At 46.1% G+C, this 20,796-nt stretch overlaps 1 protein-coding gene across 4 annotated transcripts in view; it reads left to right on the forward strand.

The window, feature by feature from the left end:
• The first annotated feature begins 222 nt into the window (after positions 1-222).
• The window catches only part of HTR4 (5-hydroxytryptamine receptor 4), a 91,264-nt gene continuing 70,690 nt past the window's right edge, over positions 223-20,796 (forward strand). For 3 of the 4 annotated variants that reach the window (XR_011728849.1, XM_071758847.1, XM_071758849.1), the window contains exon 1: positions 441-1,396. The gene's annotated coding sequence lies outside the window, so the exon portion shown is untranslated. Of the gene's footprint in view, positions 353-440; positions 1,397-20,796 lie in introns of those variants that run through there. The other variant, XM_071758848.1, reaches the window with a different exon arrangement.

A 20,796-nucleotide genomic window follows, 5' to 3' on the forward strand; every position in this document is an offset into this window, starting at 1 on the left:
GGCTGCCGGGGAGGCGGCCAAAGCCACGCTCCGCCGGGGGAGCAGAGGGCGGACGCGCAACGCCCCAGCCCAACTTTTCTGTGCGGAGCTGTGAAGGCAGCACCGCGGGGAGCGGCTCCCGGACCCTCGGCTCCCGGGGAGGGGCGGGGCGGGCATTCCCGCGGAGCGGGGCGGGGGCAGACGCGGCCGCACCCGGGCAGGCAGCGCCGCAGCCCCGCAGCGCGGCGGAGAGCGCGGCCCCCCCCGCACCGCACCGCACCGCGGCGGAGAGCGGTCCGGGCAGCCACGTCCTGCCCCCCCGCCGCCATGAGGAGGCGCGCCCGGGGAGCCCCGGGGCTCCGTCCCGGCGATGGTAAGGCGATGCCCCCGGGGCGGGCCGGGAGGGCAGCGGGGGCGGAGCGGTGCCGGCTGGGGCCGGGAAGGCAGAGCGGGGCAGGGGTTCGGTGCCGGCCGCGCCCCGCAGCTCCCTTACGGCGGGGAGCCCCGAGCTCCCCGCGGAGCTGGCTCCGGGAGGCAGGAGTGTTGCTGTCTCGGGTGATGCGGTGCCCGCCGGCCCTGCTGCGGGTCTGGAACACGCGCGTCCGGGTCGGGGTGAATGGCCGGAGCAGTGAGGGGCATCCGGGAGGAGAGGAGCCCTGCTCCGCCGCTGTGTGCGCCGGGATGTGGGCACCCGTGAGTGCCTGCAGCTCTGGCACGGGCTGGTGCGGGTGGTTGTGTAGCTGGAGGGAAGGCTGGCGTGTGCGTTAATTGCGCAGACACCGGCTGGGTACAAGGGGTTTGTACCGGCGTCTGTTACCAGAGCGTGTGCCGGCAGCTTTGATGCCACTGCGCCTGTTCAAGCTCGGGAGGTTCAGCAAACTGATGGAATACTCAGTAGCGATCGCAGGAAGGCAAGAAACGGTGTTCAGGCTGGGACAGAGCAGGAGCCCGGTGCCACAGTAGAAGTTACCGGGCGGAGAGGCTCGTCAGGCTCCGCAGGGGTAGGAAACTTCGCCCAAGTGAAGGCGCGGAAGGAAGGTCTTTTCCAGGGATGGAGCTATGGGATGCAGCTCTGAGATTCATGTCCCAGGATCCACTGTGCAAAGCTTCCCCTGTCACATCCAAGCTATCCAAGCTCCGTATCGCTTCCATGCTCCTGTCGCTGAGGTTAAGCATTCTGTAGCTGCTAAACGCCAGCCTTGCTCAGACTTACTCCGGAGCCGAGGGAAGTTATCCGGAGTCCTGCTCCTGTCTAAGTGCCTTGATTCAGGTACTGGGAGTGGAGCCAGTTCGCGGGTTTGACGCCAGGAGACAGAGCTGTGTCTGTGAATGAAAAACCAGTGTCATTTACTCAAACCCTCGAGGCATCTTTCCTAACTCCAAAACAAACTTCCCCCCCTGGAAACTTCACTTGAGGGTGAGTAATTAAAACATTACACAGCTGCAAGTTTCTGCTGCTTCAGGGCAGTGCGGAAAGGACTAGGTCCTGCTTCGCTAGCTTTAAGCTCCCGGACAGGAGTGCCTGGACTGTACTTTGAAGTGTGTAATGCCATTATGACTTCATTTCTTTTTAAAAAGAAAATACTTTTATTTTGATGGGAACATTACCCTGCGTTTCTTGAAGGAAAATGATATTTTTTTCCTGTTCCATGTTACATCAGTTGACTATTTTAGCTTGGGATAGCAGTGGCAAAGTAGAGACTTTAGGAGATTACTTAGATTTTTGTCACCGTTGCAGCAGATGATGGATAGCCTGGTTGAGGCAGTTTAGGATGTTGCAGCGGTCTGTGCAGGACCGACCACTTTTGGGGGAAATACCAGAGATCTGAGAGCTGCAGGTGTCCCCCAGCTCCGGGCGGTGGGGACTCGGCTTCCCATGGCGTTCCTGCCAGGAGAGGGAACTCCTGCGATGTCCAAGGAGCAGCAGCAGCCTTCCTATCGGAACAGATCTTCACTGCTTCCTTTCTTCTCTCCTGGCCTGACCTTGGCACTGTCAGTACTGTCCAGTAATGCCATTCAAAAACAAACATATAAGTGAATGTGTGTTTACATAGATAATAAGTACTTCCAGACTAAGGTATGTTGATGTTATTTTCTTAAACAGTCCCCTCCTGGGGATAGACATAAATAGTTTAATTTCTCCAGGCCTTTGTAAACAGTGCTTGAAAAGTAAGAGGAACAAGCATGTTGACTGCACTTCTTGGCTCATTAAAGCCCTCTAGGAAGTCTCCAATTGTACATGCTGCTCCTCTGCACCAACTGTGTTCCTGTGAGTGCCATCAGTGGTTCTCCCCCACCTCCTCCTCTCCATCCTCTGGAGCCAGCTGGCATGGCTCAAGTTTTCCACATTTGCTCTCCTTTTCCAAGAAGTCCCTATCTCTGGGAAATCTGAGGCACAACAAAGACAAGGTAGTCCTTTGGGTTAGGGTGCCTACCAGCATGGGTCTAAGACTTGTGGCTAACTCCCTGCTTGGACCTGGTGGAAGAGGTTACCAGGTAAATGCAAGGGAGATGTGGCTTGGCATGGTACAGGGGACTGCGGACAGGGTGTGGTGAAAGAGATGCTGAAAAGGAGGAGACTGGAATTCCCCATCCCCATTCCTCTCCTTTGAGGACACCTCAGGCCTCTCATGCTTTCTGTATTCCTGCTCCTGAGCTGGAGGCTGCAGGATGCAGTGCATTGGAGAATGTGAAGGACATGGGGGAATCCAGATCATGCTTCCTGCTGTCTCCTTCATTGTAGGAGCAGCAAGTGAAGGGTGTAGAGTGTATGCTGAGAAGGTATGAGGAGACATCATACTGGCTTGCACATCCAACTGCCATGCTACACAATATGTAAATCTTCCTTCTGGGCTTGTGTTTGAAACCAAAGCTGTCCTTTGAAAACAGGGGAGTGCCATCCTTCTAGTGCTTGCTGGTGTGTAGGAGCAGAGAAGTGGGGTATGGCAAAGGTCTCATGCTTGGGTCAAATCTGAGATGCAAATATGTGAATGGAAGTAGTCTCAGTAATTTAATTGAGGAGCCACGCTGATTTTATCTGCCTGGGTGAGGATGTAGCACAAGGACTACAGTTTATGTTGGTATAAATACTGAGAATTCTGCAGTTAAACATCTGGGATGACAGTGTGCCAAGTTGACAGAGCCTTCTGTGTCAAAGATCATTCTCTGTTCTGATGTGATTGTTCCTGTGCTTGATTCATCAGGTAGTCTCAAAACTGTCCAAGTTTAAGACCAAACACCAAATTAAATAATATAGACATTGTTTGACTGTTCTAGGGAGGTCTACAAACTTTCCCTCAACTGTCTTATTATCTGATTCTTCCTCTGGGCTGATGGAGGAAAAAAAATAAATATGTGGCATCATTTCTCACCACAGCTGAATTCCTTCTTGGGATTGGAAAGCAGGGCAGTTCCTTCTGATCACCAGAGGGTGAACACCAGGGCATCTTCTGCTCCTGCCTCCTGCATGTGTGTAGAAGTAAAGCCATAGGAAAGATAACCCCTACCTTTAGCTTAGGGCCAGCTGCAGCTGAATTATGATGAACCTCATTTATGGGGAAGAGGGAAGAAGTGCTTCATGGTTTTCACATTTAATCTCTTCACACTTCTTTTTCCTGGGCTTCCTGGGGCTGCCTTTTTTTCTGAAAAAGCTGGTGATTATCAAGCCTGGTCTAATGTTTGCCTCAGGTGGTGCAGTGGTTTACCTTCCACAGGAGCCTTAATGTGTGGGTCAGGAGATGGGAGAGGGAAGATGAACCATATGCTTGTTTTCTCAGCTAACATGAAACTGAAACCAGTATTTTTTAAGCAGCTGACTTTAATCTGGTCTTGTTGGTTGATTCCATTAGACTTATTAGAACAAATAATCTAATTCAGGCCTCTCCTCAATGTGTTCAAGTGGCTGCAGACATGTGGGTCACAGTTAGAGACACAGCCAGCAATGCATGCTGGAAAGCAAATTACACTGCAAGAAGACAAATTGAACTTTGGCAATTTTATGTGATTAAGGGAAAAATTAGAGGAAATAGCAGGAGATGCACTGACCCAGTGGTTTGTGTGCTGATGTCTCCATCAGATGGGTGCTGGGGTGGCAGCTGCTTACCAGGGTGAGAATCACCCCTGAGTCCAGGGCACAGTGATGTCAGTGAGCAGTGAGAGCCCAGCCAAGTCCTGTCTGCAGGCTGGGGTGGGAAGATAGTGGTGAAAAGCTGCTTGTTGACCTTCTGTGCTGTTGTTGCTGTGGTGTTGTCCCTGTGTCCTGATGCAGACAGGAGGGTTTACTTATTCCCAGATGGTCTGAGTTTTACAGAGACACGACTTGCTTTTGTCTGGTGCAGCAGGGACCTGTTACACAAAGTGGAGCAGGGAGAACGTTTCCTTCTGGGTTATCCTCTTCGATCCCAAGATCCTTGGATCTGTATTTCCCAGAGCCAAGACAGGATTTCAGTGCCCTGTCTTCTGTATATCTCATCCCCACCTACTCCACCCTTCCCTTATCTCTTTTGCCTGTAAAAGTACTTGCACCCACAGCATTGTTTAAAGTCAGTGAATACTGTGTAGGCTCAACACCTCCAAAAATCAGGTCTGCGTGGTCCTGCACCCACACACCCCATTTCCCAGCTGCATCCCCAAGCCCGCCCTCCCTCCCTCAGCAGTGCCTGTCTCTTGGTCTCTGGCTGGCTGAGAGTTGTGTTCAGCTGGATGCTGCAAAGCTGAAGTCATGGTTGGTGGCTCTGGGTTCAGCATTTGCATGGCAGTGGCACAGCTGTAGGCACCAGGGCTGCAGTGAGCTGTGGCAGAGCAGCAGGACAGGGACTTTGTCCCAGCTTAGACTGAGTGAAGCAAAGGGCTGGTGTGGGGTGGTGGTGGGACACTTGTTCAACCATCTGCCCAGATCCCGTTTTCTCAGAATCACATTCTTTTAGAAAGAATGCTGAGACAAAAGCAGATTTCTCTAAATGCCTGCTCGTTGTTAGCAGCAGGGTCAGGTATAAACCCCTGTTCTGCAGAGCCCCAGCTGCTTCCCTGTCGTCAAGCAGTGTCCATGGCACAGGTGAGATGCTCTGTGTTGCTGTGGCACTGCACCAATTTGTGCCAGTGAAAAGGTGCTCATCCATGAAAAAATATTTCAGATTTTGAAACCTTGCCCACCCTGAAGCTGCCAGTAATATTATCACTTTAATCTATGGATTTTTAAAGCCAGAAAAGGACTTCTCTGATGGTCTTTTCTGCTCTCCTACCTACTAAAGAAAGACACAAACAAAAGAAAAAGTGTAGCTAAAGAAATGTTTTCATTTTTAATTCCAAAATATCAGATGTGAAATAACAGAAAAAGAAATAAGCCAGTTGTTTTCTTTAATAATAGTAGAAGAGAAAAAATCCCCAAATCCTGTTTAAATCTTCACTCGACTGTGAGAATTTCCAAACAACCCATATAAGAGTGTCTGGAGACTTTGTGGGGAAAGGTCTTCATCCTTTTAGTTCTCATCTGGCCATTCCTCTACAGGAGAATTATTTAGGCACTAAAAACCTACCTAAAGTTTAAATTCCTTTGTCTCCCTGCACTTTTTAAACAAAGAGTGAACTAGAATTTCTATTCTTCTTGGCTTCAGGAAGGCAGGGGCTCCTTATCTGCTCTGCTGTTGTTAACTGGGGAGGCACTGCCAGACTATCTGGAGCCTCTTCTCTTGTAAACTTTTGTCTCCTTGCCTATCTGGCCTTTGCAGGAGATGCTAAGCCATAAGTAATGGTCCTCAGAGCAGTTGAAAAAATGGTGGTCTGGGAAGCTGTCTTCCAAATTCTACAGTACAGAGCTGTGTGTGAAGTTAGGTCCTAAGATAGCTGCGTGTGCTAAAGCTGTGGTCCAAGTGTGGGTAAATTCAGGCTAACGCCAAGTGCCCTGTCAGAAACATGAAACACCAAGATATTTCATGCCCTCTCCGAGTCATCTAAGTTTGTCAAAACAGTCTTAAATGGAGGGGATTTTGTCCTGGCAGGATGTGTGCTGATCAGGTGTTGTGTGTCCTCCAGCTAGCACAGTACTAGGGTGGAGTCTGAGGCTGGTGTAAATGTGGTGTCATGTGCTTGGCCAGGTAAGGAGGATGAGATCATGAGATCCTATCTCACCATCAATATGCCATTTTCACTGCCAGGAGTGTTCATATTTCATATGAATGAACATGAAGCCACAGTCATACATCCAGGCTCGACTATAAACACAGATTTCCTAAGCAGATTTTAAGATCTCACTGTGTCGGGGTTTCTGCTAAGCTTTCTCTAGCACATGGCAGGCTTCCCCCTGGGGAACCAAGGGTGTCTGCAGAAATCTGCTGCTATGTTGGCCATGCAATGGCCTCTGGAGGGTGGTCCACTCCACTTGAATTCAGTTATGAACCATAAAAATTTGCAGGAAGTTATTATGAACACGTAGCTCTTATCGATATTTTCATTCTCCAGGTGGCAGAGATGTCTGTGTCTCATGTCAGGAACTGGGTGCAGAGCCTGTTTGCCTCCAGCCCATGGCCTACCCATGTGCCTACATCTCCTGACTGAGAGGTTATGAAGATGGATCATATGCAAACCCCAAATCTCTCTCCTGAGGTTTTTTTTAGGACTTGAGCTGTATTCCTCACAGGGTGTCTCTGTCAGAGAAGGATCTTCAGATGAAGACTGATGAACCTGATGACAATGAGTTGTGCTGAGGCAGGAATCACTCACTCCACAAGAAATGGATGGAGAATGTTTGGTTGGGAAGGTATTGTATGGGAAGGGACATAGAAGGTATGCACAGAAAGCAGGGAATCAACAAAACCCACCAACTAGTGCTGAAAAACACCAAAGCAGCAGTGATGAAGGGGAATGTGATGTGTAAGGCAGAGGAAGGAGTCCTTCCTCTCAGCACACTTTTCAGGTTTGGAAATGGGCTTCAGGGAAGGTGTGGAATGGATGAGGGAGAGCTCTCAGCAGGAGAGAGGAGCAGAGCTGGAGAAGGATGGTCTTGGAGTTCTGGGCGATTCGTGGTCCTGCTCTTCAGAGGCAGGAGTGTGAGCAGAAAGGAGGGTAGTGAACAGCTCTCAGTGTCTCTTGGGCATAAGAAAACAAAGTCACAGTAATAAAATGTGACAGGGAAGATTTAGGATGGACCTGAGAATAATTCCTACGTGTGTATTCCCCCTGGGAAACTGCACAAGGGAACCTGAAGCCTTCATCCCCAGATGTCATCTACAGCATGTTAAAATACAGCTGGTGCAGATGAAACAGCTCCTCAGGGGCTCTCCCAGCTCTTTTCTCCATCTGATTTTTCTCTCCATGCCCTAAGAGTCTGTTTTACAGTCTGTGTGAAGAGAAAAAACTGAAATGACAGACCTAGCAGATTTCCTTCATAGTAAGGCTTTTTAAGTGACAAATGGAAACTTCCGGTGGGAAAAGGCTGTTTTCAGTGTAGTCTGTGGTTTGGTTTTTATTTATTTGTTTGTTTTTGTTTTGTTTTGTTTTTTGTGGAATGCTAAGATCACAAAGAAAACTCATGGGGGGTACCTGTTTCCTTACTGGATTTGCTGACTTGCTGGTGATCACAGGTTTTATTTGCTCTAAGTTGGTGCTGATGAAAGATTTTGATGCTGTTTTCCACTAGGATATTTTTGGTTTGAAACAAAAGCTTGGTTAAATACAATAAGCCAGAGATACAGGTAACAGGGGAGGAGATTGTCTCAGTTCAGAGTTTCCTGCTTCCCTCTACAGATGCATTTTGTTGTCACAGCTGTTTTCAAAGGCTGCATTGTAACCACAGGTACTCCTGCCTCCTTCTTGAGTGCCTCCAGGATGAGTACCCAGATACCTCCTGGTCCTTATTCCTATTTGTTCAACCATGATAAATGACTTCCCATTTCTCTCTTGCCCTGTAAGATGGAATGTTAATTTTTTTTACATTCACCATCACTCAGTAAATAGTTTGGGTTTTTTGTAAGAACACATCTTTCATTTCTATCATTAGCTACAAATGTGCAGATGTAAGGTTTTGGGTAGCTACCAATCACACCTCTTACTGTTTATTGTGGTGTCCCAGCACCTTCCCTCCTCCCTTATCATCCCAAAACAATTAGCAGGAAATTCAGCTGATGCCTGGATGGACACATTTTCAGCAATCTTCCTTAGTTCTTTATTTACTGTAAAATAAGTAGGGGGGGAAAAAAAAAATCAAAATCAGTTCCTTTTCTGAGGATGGATTTGTTCTCTCATCACATCTCAGACTCTCTCTCCCTCTCCCCAACTGTATCCCAATTTCTCATGTGCTGTGATGAAAAGCAGGCAGGATTACATCCGATTGCTGCCCATGAATTCCTGGAGTGAACAGAGGTATCTGGCTTGACAAAAGCTGAGCTGTTTTCAATCAGCACTTGGAGCTGACAGCAAATCCCTTCCTGCTGCAGGCAGTGACCAAGCACACTGAAACTTCTCTTCTGCATCATTCAGAGCAGGACTTGGTTTAAGTTCCTGCCATGCAAAGAGAAAATTAAATGCCCGATCTGTTGCTTTTAATAAGGAAGGTTTTTAGCAATGGGGAGGGGATATGGTGTTGCAGTAGGACTGGCTGAGGCAGGGGGACCAGCAGCCAAGTCAAAGCGAGTTGGTGTCTGTTGTATAGACTGGTATCTCCCTTTTTAGCAGAGCTTTCAACATCACTGCTTCAGGAATAAAATAACCTCTGCTGTGAGCAAAGACATCAAAACCCAGCCTCACAGAACTGGGATCTGAGATGTCTCTGACATTTTATTCTGATGCTCTGCACAGTCAAACATCAGTTCACAGGTCTGTGCAATCGGAGTCACACCTGAGGGAGCACCTTGCCCTGCTTCCAGAAAATAAACAAGGGGTGGGAGGAAGATGTCTGTGTTAAAGAAAATCTTTAAGCCATCTCTGGACAACTGAAAGGCTCAGAGGGCTCTCCCTTTTCCCAGCTTTCAGCCTTCCTTCCCTCCCCTCCACTGCCTTTGCTGCTCAGCAGGAAGAAGGAGCAGGAAGAGAAGGATAAGCAGGAGAAGGAGGAGAAGGATGAGCAGGAGAAGGAAGAGGAGGATGAGCAGGAGATGGACTGCAGCAGTGCAGGGCTGCTGGCTGGCACCAAGGGCTTTCCAAATGCTTCTAAGGGGAAACTGGGACCATGCTTGTAATTCAGAAAGGTGCCTCTGGCTTCCTCTGCTGAGCAGAGTAGAGCATCAACTCAAAGTGTCTTCTGTCTGTTGGTCTCAAAGCTATGTAGAAGTAAAAAATATAATAAAAAGCTATGAAAATGTGATGCATTGCCTGGGGTACAGCCCACCAGTGCTTCAGCCCATACCAGGAGTCTTCTTCACCTCTGCCTCTTTTCTTGCTCACTTGAGATTTGCCTTCAGACATGAAGAAGGCCTGATCCTTATTTTTAAGGCAGGGAGTGAAGAATTGTTTTTTTCTGAACGAAATATGTAATTTGGTGTTAAGCAGCTGTATTTTATCACCCAGGTCTGCCTCAGCCTCCATCTCTGAAACATGAACCCCCCTGCTCCTGGCTGTTGGGCCATCCTGGCAGAGTGCTCAGAGCTGACACTTTTAGGAGTTGCTGTTGTGACTTACAGCTGACTAAAACCCTTCCAAAAGAATATTACCTGTGTTGAAGAAAAGCATGTAGGTAGGCATTTTGATTAGCTGCTCTCTCCTCACTGGTAGCTGTTTAACAGGGTTGTGTTGGCTGTAAGTTTGTCTTTATTCTGATCTGTGTAACAGGACCAGGCTAACCCTCCCGAGGAGCCTGTTATTCACTAGGTGTGTTCCTAGACCTCGACTAAATCAATGGTTTGTGTTCTTGTAATTGGAGAGAACTGGCTGGAAAAAGACAAGAATGGATTAAAAAAAAAAAAAAAGGCACCCAAGAATGCTGGAGCTCAGACCATTCATGCTTTTGAAAAGCTTTGGTTTGCAGCTATAAAATAGCTGTGTTGCCATATTTCTGGATTACTTAACGTGCACAAATACTTCATGGGTCTTCTGTCTTGAGTGTTGTGGTCCCCATGTAAAGCCTGGGGGAGTGAGTACCTAATGCTTGTTACCTGCACAGCTTTTGCATGAGAGCAATAGCTGCATGTACATCCAGAAAGGGTGCAGAAACAAAACTGGCTTGGGGAAGTTAAGGGTAGGAATCATGTCAACTAAGGTCCCAAATCCCAAGGAGGCACATACACAGATTGTGATATTCATAAATTCACCCTGCACATGGCTGTTGGCCACATGCACCAGCCCCAGCTGAACCTCAAGTGCTGCAGTAACCTTGATGAGCCATTCTAGTAGGCTTGAACAAATCCTACAAAAATGCTTTCTTGCATCAGTAGGAATATTGGAAATCATCTCAGGACAGTCTGGCATGCAGGAAGGTTTATTGCAGAAGATCCAATCAGTTATAAATCCAGATTTAACTTTAACAGCAAACTGCTGGCTGTGTGACCTTCCCTTCCCAGCCTCTGCTCTGGACCATATGCCCTTCAGTCTTTTCCATTATTATTTGTCTTTTATCACATTTGGTTTAAATCGTATTGCATCTGTCAGAGCTTCCTGAGGTAGATGAGAGCAGTGTGATTTTATAGAAGCAGTTCCAGTGTGCAGCCTGGTGTCAGGAGGTGCAGTTTGCTGTCTTGTGGACAAGAAGCAGCTGTTGGGCAGGACAAGCAGCACATCCTTGGACAGGGCACAGGGCTAAAGGCTGCACCACAGAGGTGTCCTTAATCCACCTGAGAACAACATTCCTGTCTTTTCCTTGCCTTGGAAGCCAGTGAAGAGCTATTTTTCGCTTGTATCCAGGTAGTGTGGTGGGCCCTTAAATACTGCAGCTTTGGATGGAAGGAGTCTGGCATCCACATCTGGAACTTGTTTCCTGACAAAAGGATTTATTTTTTGGCTAATTTAGTACTTTGCAACTTCTTAGGACAAGTAGAGTTTTTTATTTACTTTATAATGGACTGTGTAAGTATGAGTAAAAGTTGGTTCTTTCACTAGCAGTGAAGAAAATGTAAAAAAAAGATCCTATGGTAAACACCCACATAGATGTTTTTAAAAGCAGTCTCAAAATACTAAACTGCATCTGCAGGCTGCAGCTTCTCCTTCTCCACCACTGTGTACCCCTGTACTCCATAGAAGGAGTATCAAATAACAGGAAATCTTGAGTAGCAACTTCTAAGCCACTTCTTTGGGTGCATTTTTATAAAGAGCTACCCAATTTGCAGATCAGTGCTGTATTTATTGTCCCCTGCATTGCTATAATTTCTGTACTGCCATGTGTGTGCCTGGAAGCATCAAGGAGGAGATCCCACAAGCTGGAGTACCCGACAGATGTGCTGGGCAAGATGTGAATTCCCCTCTCTATCTTTTTGAGGGAGACTTAGGAATCATGGAATCATGACTGGGGGATCCTCAGCACTTCCTGTGCAGCCACATCGGTCCCTGGTTCCAGCTCTGAGGACCCAGGCTGAGAGAGTGGTTTGTTGGCCAAGGTGGGGACTGTCCCAATTCTCAGCACTTGGTGTCCATCCCTTGGGGTCTGCAGAGGGATATGTTTCCAGCTTTGGGATGTGTTTCCAGCTTTGGGATGTGTTTCCAGCTTTGGCTGGAGGCTGAATGGGAAATCAGTTCCGTAAACACTGCCAGAGGAGAGTGTTTATTATTTATTTAGGGCAATAATGCAACAGCAGTGGGTTAGTCAAACAGTAATTAGTAACAGGTCAGGCTATAATTAGAGTCTGTTGCAGGTGGCTGCCTCTGACTGAATGCCACCCGTAAATCATCAAGGATATGGGGTACTTAAAGGATTAGTTTGGGAAGCAACTGCTTTCAGGCACAGTTAGGTCTGCTTGGGAACACGCAGTTCTTTTTCTTTGCTTCCCTTTATCCTGTCAATTATCATAGCACAAGGCTCTGAAGTGGCACTTGCTTCTCTCTTAGTTGTGTGAAATCTTGAACAAAAGCTCCAAACAGCTCTCTTGGGGGATTAAATCTCTTCTGAAAGAGCTTGAAGCCTCAGGGTGTACAAAGGGGTAATTCTTTTTTCTCCTCTTAAAAAAGAGGGGAAAGGAAAATTCTGCCCCTTCAGCACAGGTTTATATTTTACATGTCTTTTCTCTTTTCCTTGATTTTTTTTTATTTTATTTTAAGAATCAAGTTCCTGCAGTTCCATTGTTTGAACTTTAGAAGGTTCACTTGCTTAGGCAGGCAGTGAGATTTTGGCTCATCGCACGCGAACAGAAAGAATCAGTTGACTGCATTCACAGGTTTTCGCTGAATCTTCCTTTCACTGAATGATTTATTGTGTTCAAAGAATGAACGACTGAGATCAGTGCCTAGAGACAGGAATTACTACTCGGTAAATGCCACGCATATGACTGGATACATTACTCAATCTTCACACCCTTGGATGCTCCTGCAATGCTTTCACGTTGTAATTTCATCTTTTCAGTCATAGCTTTCCCCTCCATTAGCCAGGCTGCCCGGAGCAGATCCAGTTTCTGCTCTGTTCATAAGACTGGCTCACAGATTTTGCCTTGCCATTATCTGCAGAGATTTGCCTCTTAACAGGAGTGTGTTGGTCGTGCTGTACTTGTTATCTGTACAAGTCAAAAGTGTTTCTTCTCACTTGTCTGAATTTACCTGGTTTCAACTTCCAACCCCCGAAAACCTCTTCTGCCATCAATACTGTCCCATCACCAGTGTCTTGTTTCTCAAATACCTCCTTGCAGGACATACTCAAGTCCTTCTTCAGCCTCTCCTGGCACAAATTAAATATATTATTCTCGATAAGTATCCTATGGTAAAAACATCTCTTCCAGTTCTTTTATAAGGCGTGTGGTTTTTCTCCTATGCATTTACAGCCCTCCAACATCTTTCTTACATGTGAGTATCAGCAAGAAGTGAGGTACTACAGCAGCCACATACTTGCATTCTCATTTCAGGATCCTCCTGAGAATTGTATTAGCCACAACAAATGGCAGTAGGCACTTATATGGAGCTGGCAATGCATATTCTTTTCAGACTAATCTCTTTGCAAGGCCAAACTGCCCTCCATTCTATAAATATTGCCTTTATTTGGGCTTCCAAATATGTTGCCTCACCTTGGCCATTGTACACAGGAAATCCAGGTTGCTCTGTATCATTATGCTGCCCTGTTGAATTTATCATTCCATCAGATCTTGGTCACCAGAAAATTCTTCAGGTATGATTTAAAGGGATTTTTCCTTGGCATGGGTGAAAAACCTAATAGCAGAAATCCCAGTAGCACATTCCCAAAGGACTGTGCTAAAACCAGAATGGTTAGGCAGCATTTCCACATTTGCATGTGCATTTGAGACCCCTTTGCTATCTTAGGTTTAACTCCCTGTAAGGAGATGGTATTGTCCTTGCTTCTTTATAAAAAACCTCATGTACCAAATCAAATGCTTTTCTGAAATCAGAGACTACAACAATTTATTACAGCACTATTACTGTTGATCACTGAAAATATCAAGATGGCAAATTCATTCTCCTCTCATCCGCACTGCTTTTCCAAATTCCATTCCTCATTTTTAATTCTTGATTAATTGCATTCTCTAAGAGCCGTTTAATTATTGTGCTGGAAAGCAATCTTGGATTGATAGGCTTATAATTACCTAGATTATCCACTTTAGTTTTTCCAAAGTGCTGGTATATTTTCCTGCTAACTCCGCTTGTCTGATTGTACTGGGAATCAAGAGCAACCACGTGTGGAGCTCCTTTCCCAGCTCTCTAAAAAGCCTTGGTTTAGAAAAAGATGCCCTTACCTGGTGCCCTGATTTGGGAGGCCCAGAGCAGCATCACCCATGGGTGCCCAGCCTGAGCCCACCGGGGGCAGTGGCTGCAGGAGGGGGAACTGTGGCTGCTGGTAGGAGAGGGAGGGTCAGGTAGGAGAGGGATCCTTCCTGTGTCTCTCAGTATGAGGGCTTTTTGGAGTGCCCTGGGTTTGCCTCTCTGGTTGGGCTGCTAACTGGGTTCTGTTTGCTTGTCATTGCCCCCTTTGCTGCTCCTCCACCTTGGTTTCTTGCTGGAGAAGAGCATCACTCCCTGAGACAGATCCTGGGTAGGAGCAGCTTGGCTGTTCCAAGGCTGCTGCAGGCAGTCACTGGGACCCTGGACTTGGACACCCCCATCTGCTGCTGAGTTCAGTGTGGGATTTTCTGGTCAGGACATCATTACCAGCTGAGGAGTGTGTGTTCTATTTTTACCCATGCTGCAGGACTGTGACCTCGTGGTTATTGTTTTCTTCTATTTGCATCCTGCCTTTTGTTATAGCTCACTGTTTTCATTTGTGTGAAAAACACAAATTAGATTCAGTATCAACTCTTTAATGCACGTGTCAGTCTCTTTCTGAATTCCTGCTTAGGATTTTTTCTCTTTGTTTATCAGAAATGTAAAGAACTGCTGTGATCACTAATTTTTACTCCAGTGAACGTTTCTTCCTAGTGTGGCACCATGAAATCCCGTGTAAAACATCTAGCCCCATGTTTGTCCTTTCTGGTGGGGATGCCGCAGGATGAGGGAACACACTGACCAGCTCAGGAACTGCTGAAAATGAGCTGCATGACATCTTACAGGTACCAGGTGTCTGGTGGCAGAAGTTAGTGTCTGGACATCTTGTTTTACCTGGGAAATCTGATGAGCACTTGCAGCCCACCTGAAGTATGTTCTGTCATTCTTACTTTGGACATAACCATTGGAAAGCAGCTTGCCCCATGAGCTCATTTATTCTTTTCCTGCTTCCCATCAGCAGTGCCATAAGGCTCACAGCTTTAGCCCACCAAAGAATGAACTCCAGGACTCATAGCTCCAATTTTTTTTTTCTTCACTTTTAATGACCTGAAAAAGATTGAGAAATTTAGTAAATTAATGCAAAAGAAGTTGAAAACAGCAGCAGCATCTTGAAAGGTTCAGTTTGGCAGGGAAGGATGCTTCCTCCCCATGAATGCTTCCTAACCATGCTTCCTTCCAGACCAAGCTTCTGCTCAGACCCTGCCAGCACAGCCCCTGGCCCTTACTAGGTCTAACTTACAAATACCTGCTCTGTGCTGGGGTCATATAGTGCTGCCAGGTGAGGTGATGAGCTGGCAGAGCCTGCAACTGGGGAACTGGTTCTTGTTTCAGTGCCCTTGCCCTGGACTGATGCAGTGTGTGGGCAGTAGCACAGCTGCTGGCACAGCTTAGTTAGACACTGAGCCCACAGTGATCATTTTGACTGTTTTCTCTCAAGAAAAAATTGTGTACTCTGGCTCTTACCCTCTGAGCACCACTGGAGAAGGTTACTGCTTTACTGCTGCAGTATGTAAGTAACCACAATAATCTAAAAAATAGTGGTTCTGTTACTGCTATGAAATATTTGGAGCAAACTATTTTGTCAGTAACACCAGCTCCTCTGTGCTGAGAATGTATAATAGCATATTCCCTCTTGAATCATCTCCATCTTTTAAAAAAGTAATTAATTAACCTTTTGACTTTTTTTTTTTATTATTAACCAGAAAAGATGATAGCTGTGCACTTTATATGCATTGTACAGATGGGGAGAATCACAGAGTCTCTAGGGAACTGTGATCATTTTATCTTGCTGCTCAACTAACTAATTTTTGAAGTGAGCCAGTGGCAGATCAGGTTTAAGATGAACATACCCAGCCAGTTTTATCTCTAGAAGCTGTCATCTTTTAATGGAGTGTAAAGTGACTGCAGCAGAAGCATGAGTCGGTTGGGTTGGTTACATATATTTGCAGCTTAGAGCTCTGCTTCATTTTCTAAAATGTCCTGTGGAGTCATGGCATTTCCACCCCAGGGACAGCAGAAACCTCCTGGCTCCTGTCTGCCTGTGGCAACTGAAGTTGATGAGAAAGTGTGAACGAGATGCAATGAGCTAAACTGTGTGCAGCAGTGCCCTGAGATTTGTCTGCTGGCAGCAGCTTTACACTTGTATTAGTTTATTTGTCTGGATTCCTAATGTGTAGAGAGTTTTGGGGTTTGTTTCTGGGTTTTTTTTTTTAGCAAGGACAGTGCTCACATTAGACCAGGTTTGTTGGCCCTCTGGGGCAGGAGGGGTAAATGTCTGTGCTTGTCAGTTTTTGCACCATGGATTATAGATTTCCATCTCAGCCTCTGTGAGATGTCCTCTGCTGCAAGGTTATTCAGACAGATGCACCCCAAAACTTCCCATTGTTTGGTCATTTGGCCAGGCAGAAGTAACTGGGAATCTTTAATGCTTCTGAATGATCTGAAGCTTCACTTAAATGTTTTGCACAGCTGAAATCACAGAAGATGTAATTCAGTACAACCCTACTGATTTCTTAGTCATAGTTACACTGAAGTAATTACAACAACAACAACAACAAAATACCTAGGCCAGGAAATACTCTTGTTCCTACTGAAGTCCAGGGATTGCAGAACCATAAACTCAGCAACTGGTGTGTCTCAGTGCCAGGCTTCAAAGCAGGAGGTTATTTCCTGCTTGCATTTCACAGGCTACAATACTATCTTATGACAGCAATAAAAATAAAGCAGAGGAATTGTATTCCAACACAATAAAGTTATAATAGTGATGCATGACCTCCAGATGGGGAGTGGAACATGTCCACCACACCATGCCTTATGCAGGAAGTCAGGCAGGAGTTGGAAGTAGTGCAAAAGGTGAGTTACACTTGAGCCCCTCTCCTCATGCTGCCAATGAATCAGTGCCTACAGGCTCAGAGAGCTCTTTTCTGCAGAGCATGATGAGGCTTCCTTCTTGGCTTGCTCATCTGCTTTGACTCATGGCTCCCCTCTCAGCCCCAGTGCTTTCCAAGCAGGATTGCAGGCAGGACAGGAATCCAAACACTTGACCTGTTGTTACAGGTGAAAAAGTTTTGCATGCACAGTTGGCAAAGCAAAGGATAATGTCCCATGTAGAGAAGTGGTAGCTGGGACTGACACCAGGCTCTCCTGTGGCATTCCAGCATTTGGTGGCAGGAGGGAGATGGTGTCACACAATTGCCAGGGTGTGCTCATTAGCAGTGCTCAGAACAGTGCTGCAGTCTGTCTGTCTGTGAGATGAGTGCCCCTGGTCATGTGCATTTTCCACGGGTCATTTTCTGTTTGCTTTGGAGTAGGGCAGCTTTTTAAACAGGAGGCTGGAGCCTCTGCCTCTTGTAAAGCAGAGAAGTGCTGTGGAGCGACCAAATCCCTACCTGTGATGTTTTCATTGGGATATAAGCAAACCTGTGCCACGAGGCCACCAGCAGGCACCTCTAAAGGGAATTTAGAGTAGGAGGGCACTACACTGGCTAGTAATTTATTAGAGAATTGGTAAATGCAAGGATCTCATTACAGTGTAGAGCTGCTGTGTGCTGTGGTGAGCAGCAGGTCACTGGGAGAGGTCAGCAGCAGAGGCAGTGACTGCACAGGGCATCCTGCAGGTCACCCACTGAGCCTCATGTCACCTTCCCTACCATCACACCAAGTCAAGGCTGAAGGGTTTCTGTGTTTTCTAACATTCATAGTGCACATTTCTCTGCCATGTGTTCTCAGTGCAAACAAACTTAAGTTTATTTGCCAGCAGGCACAGGGCAGCTGCTGCCTTTCTGGGTCTATGTGTCCCGTGTCCTGTCTGTGCTGGCCTGGGAGCAAGAGTTGCTGGCAAGTGTTTTCTGGGGAGGGAGAATTTCCAGTGAATTAGGGGGAAGTTTTATGACAAGTGAGTAAGAAGGAGATGTCTTAGCCCTGTACAAATCCCCATCAAACTCATGTAAGTTTTTTAGTCCCTTGTGATGATGAGGAGCATTGTGGGTTGTCCTTATAAACACAAACCCAGTTGTGACAATGCCATGGAAATCTGTGCTTCCACCCATGCTTCTGATGTACTCACTAAACTTGATGACCCTTCTTTTTTTCTTTCCATTCACTGAGTGATATCTCTTACTGTATCTCAGTCCTTTTGAGCAACCCACAGCCTTACAGTAGATGTTTCTCTTGGCTTCCAATGCTGAGGGTTTGATGCTGCAGTAAAAGACCTGTAGTGGTTTGGTTACCAACTGATTGTAATTGCTAAAGGTGAGAGCAGCAAGTTGAGAAGTTTCATAGTGCTACTGTCACAGTAAATAACACAGATTTTATAGCTGCTTTCTTTTCTTAAACCTCTTCTGCAAACGTGTCATGGGGTACATTAGGATCTTGTGCAGATGTCTCTACATTGGAACAAAGTCACCCTTTAGCAGCCCATGGAAAGTTTACTGCCATTAATTTTTGGCCACAGGGAAAAGGTAGGCAGAAGTGCTTCCATGTGCCCTTTCCAAGGGAACAGCCCTGGTATTTAGGTTTCTGTTAGTGTCTTTTTGGTGCTCAAATATGGAATTTAAAATTTCATTTTTGAAAGTGGAGAATAATTTGATGTAAGTTTGAAAAGAGAGAGGGGTGGAAGCTAAGGAGGAAAAAACCTTCTGTCTGCAAGCAGGCAAGTGCAAGGTGCTGGCTTCTGCCATGTCCTCTGTGCCACTTGTGACTCCCATGCCCTTGGGAATACAATCCCATTAAACTCTGTGCCAGGTTTATCAAGCCAGAGCCTCTCTCTGTGAGTTTTAAGAACTGTTTTGTAAAAAAATCCTCCAGTGAAAGGATGTTTCTTCTCTCTTCTATTTAAATCTGGACTCTGTTTTCTTTTTCAGGTGATGTGTCATGTCTAGCTTTATATTTTTCCCTGTCTAAGCCAAGTGCTGTATTTTAACCTGCTGGAGTGAAATTTGACTAAAATCAGTACAGCAATCTGTCTCTTCTGACAACTAAAGGACTTCTTATCAGCTTTGTTCTTCATAGGGAGGAAAGAGACAGCAGTGACAGAAAAGGCAAGTGCTGTGAGAGGGGACAATGTCTCTGTCACAGATGGAGCTTTTTTATCTGGGAGTGAATAAGTTGGATCACTCTGGTATTTTCTGCTCCTCAGATCTTGTTGTGGGGAAGATATTTTCTTGCAACGTTTTTTTGGTTTTGGACTGCTCTGCTGTGATGAGCAGGAAATTATCTCTAGGTTGAATTCACTGTCACTCTGCACTGTTGGTGTAATGTGGCCTCAGAATATCTTGTCCAGTTGGTCCCTGCTAACAACTTCTCTTTCTCTGATAATGATGGAGATGGAGTGATGACAAAAATCATGACCCTAACTGTGAAATGTGGTGAGAATTGAGTCGCAGCTTTTTTTATTCAATCACAGCTTTAATTTGGCAGATGTTGACCACAGAAAGAGAGGAGCCTCTTGAAATCAGGGATTCAGATAGTAGCAGCAGTCTTTATTTATGCTAGAGCAATTCCTCTGGCCTCAATTAGGCATCACAAATACTGGGTTGAAGCTGAATGGCTCCCTGTACTTCCAAGAACTCAGAGGCTGAGCTGGGGGAGAACAGCAAGTTCTATAGGAAGGCTAAACAGGCTTTCCAAACATCCACATGACTTTTTTATTAGTCCACTGCTCTGTGTTACCCAATAACAATGGGTGTCTGCAGGACATCTCTGCTGAAGTCAGAGGCCATATCAAGTTAGCATCAGAGCACACAACACTTGGCTCTAAAAAGGCAAAGCTGATAAAGGATGAGGGAAAGGGCTTTTGGAAACCCTTACATTTAAAAAGAGAATAGTGAAGCTGGAGAACTGCAGTGGTAAGTCCAATTCTTTGCAGGGGGTGGGAGATGCTCAGAAATGGAACATAAGGTTTCTTTTATATCTCCCTTCCTCCTTTGTGGAGCAGCAGAGCACAAGGAACGGTGTGATAGTCATCTGGAGGTAAAATATAATGGACTTTTCGGACTGATTGGTCCATCCCATGTGCAACTTCACTTAAGGTGTCACAATGATGAAGCAGTACAATTCAGTACTGCAGGAAGTGGGGGTGTAAGTCGTTCAGGAGAATGACTCAACTCTGTTGTCATCAGCTCAGCAGTGACAGAAAGTGGAACTAGATGGGGCTTGAGTGGGATGGATATAAATTGGATGGAGAATGTGTCAATGTCTCAGTCAAGTGGTGCCTTGCAAGGAAAATATCTTGGGAAACAGGGTTGGCCATCGCTGTCATCTGATGGGACATTTTTGTCTCTATTGGGCAGACCAAGGTGACAAAGTAGAGCAGGTGAGTTTGTGGTCATGTAAAAGAGAGGATTGGTTGTTGGCCTTCAGCTAACTCCTTATGATCTCTGAGAAGTGAATTCTTTGTTAATACCTTAAAGCCACTGAATAAAGTTTCACCAAGAGTCCCTACAGCTTGGTTGGGAAGATAAATCAGTTTATCCATCTCCTCATTGGGTTTTCCTTTTCCTACCCCCTGCCACTGTGGAAGTGAGGAGGAGAAGGTGCAGAGGTAGGGGAGCATCTGCTAAGGTGACTTGGTTGTGTGTCAGGTGAAGCTGATCTCATTTTGGCAGATTCTGATTTCCCTGGATGCTATCAGTGCAGCCTCACTGAGGCTTGTTACTGGTTTTCCTTTCCAACCCAGAGCCAGAGTTCTGTGCAGTGCTGACTACAAGTAGTCCTACACACAGGGTACACCTGTCTTGTGCTTTTTGGGTAGCAGTGATTAGTGGGGAATAAAATATGATGAGGAGTTCTTGCCTTACAAGGGATGTCTGTGGAGCTGTCATGTCAAAGCTGCTGGAGATGCTATGCCAATATTTTTTTCCATTAAAAAATGTGCTTTGCTGAAGTGAAAGTACTGCCAAGAGTACTGACTTCAATTAAATTTCTCTGGGCAAATAGTTCTTTGTGAATCCCTTTTTTGTTTATTTGTTTTTCTCTGTTTGG

This window comes from Heliangelus exortis, chromosome 15 (assembly GCF_036169615.1).
Source record: "Heliangelus exortis chromosome 15, bHelExo1.hap1, whole genome shotgun sequence".
Taxonomy (NCBI): domain Eukaryota; kingdom Metazoa; phylum Chordata; class Aves; order Apodiformes; family Trochilidae; genus Heliangelus; species Heliangelus exortis.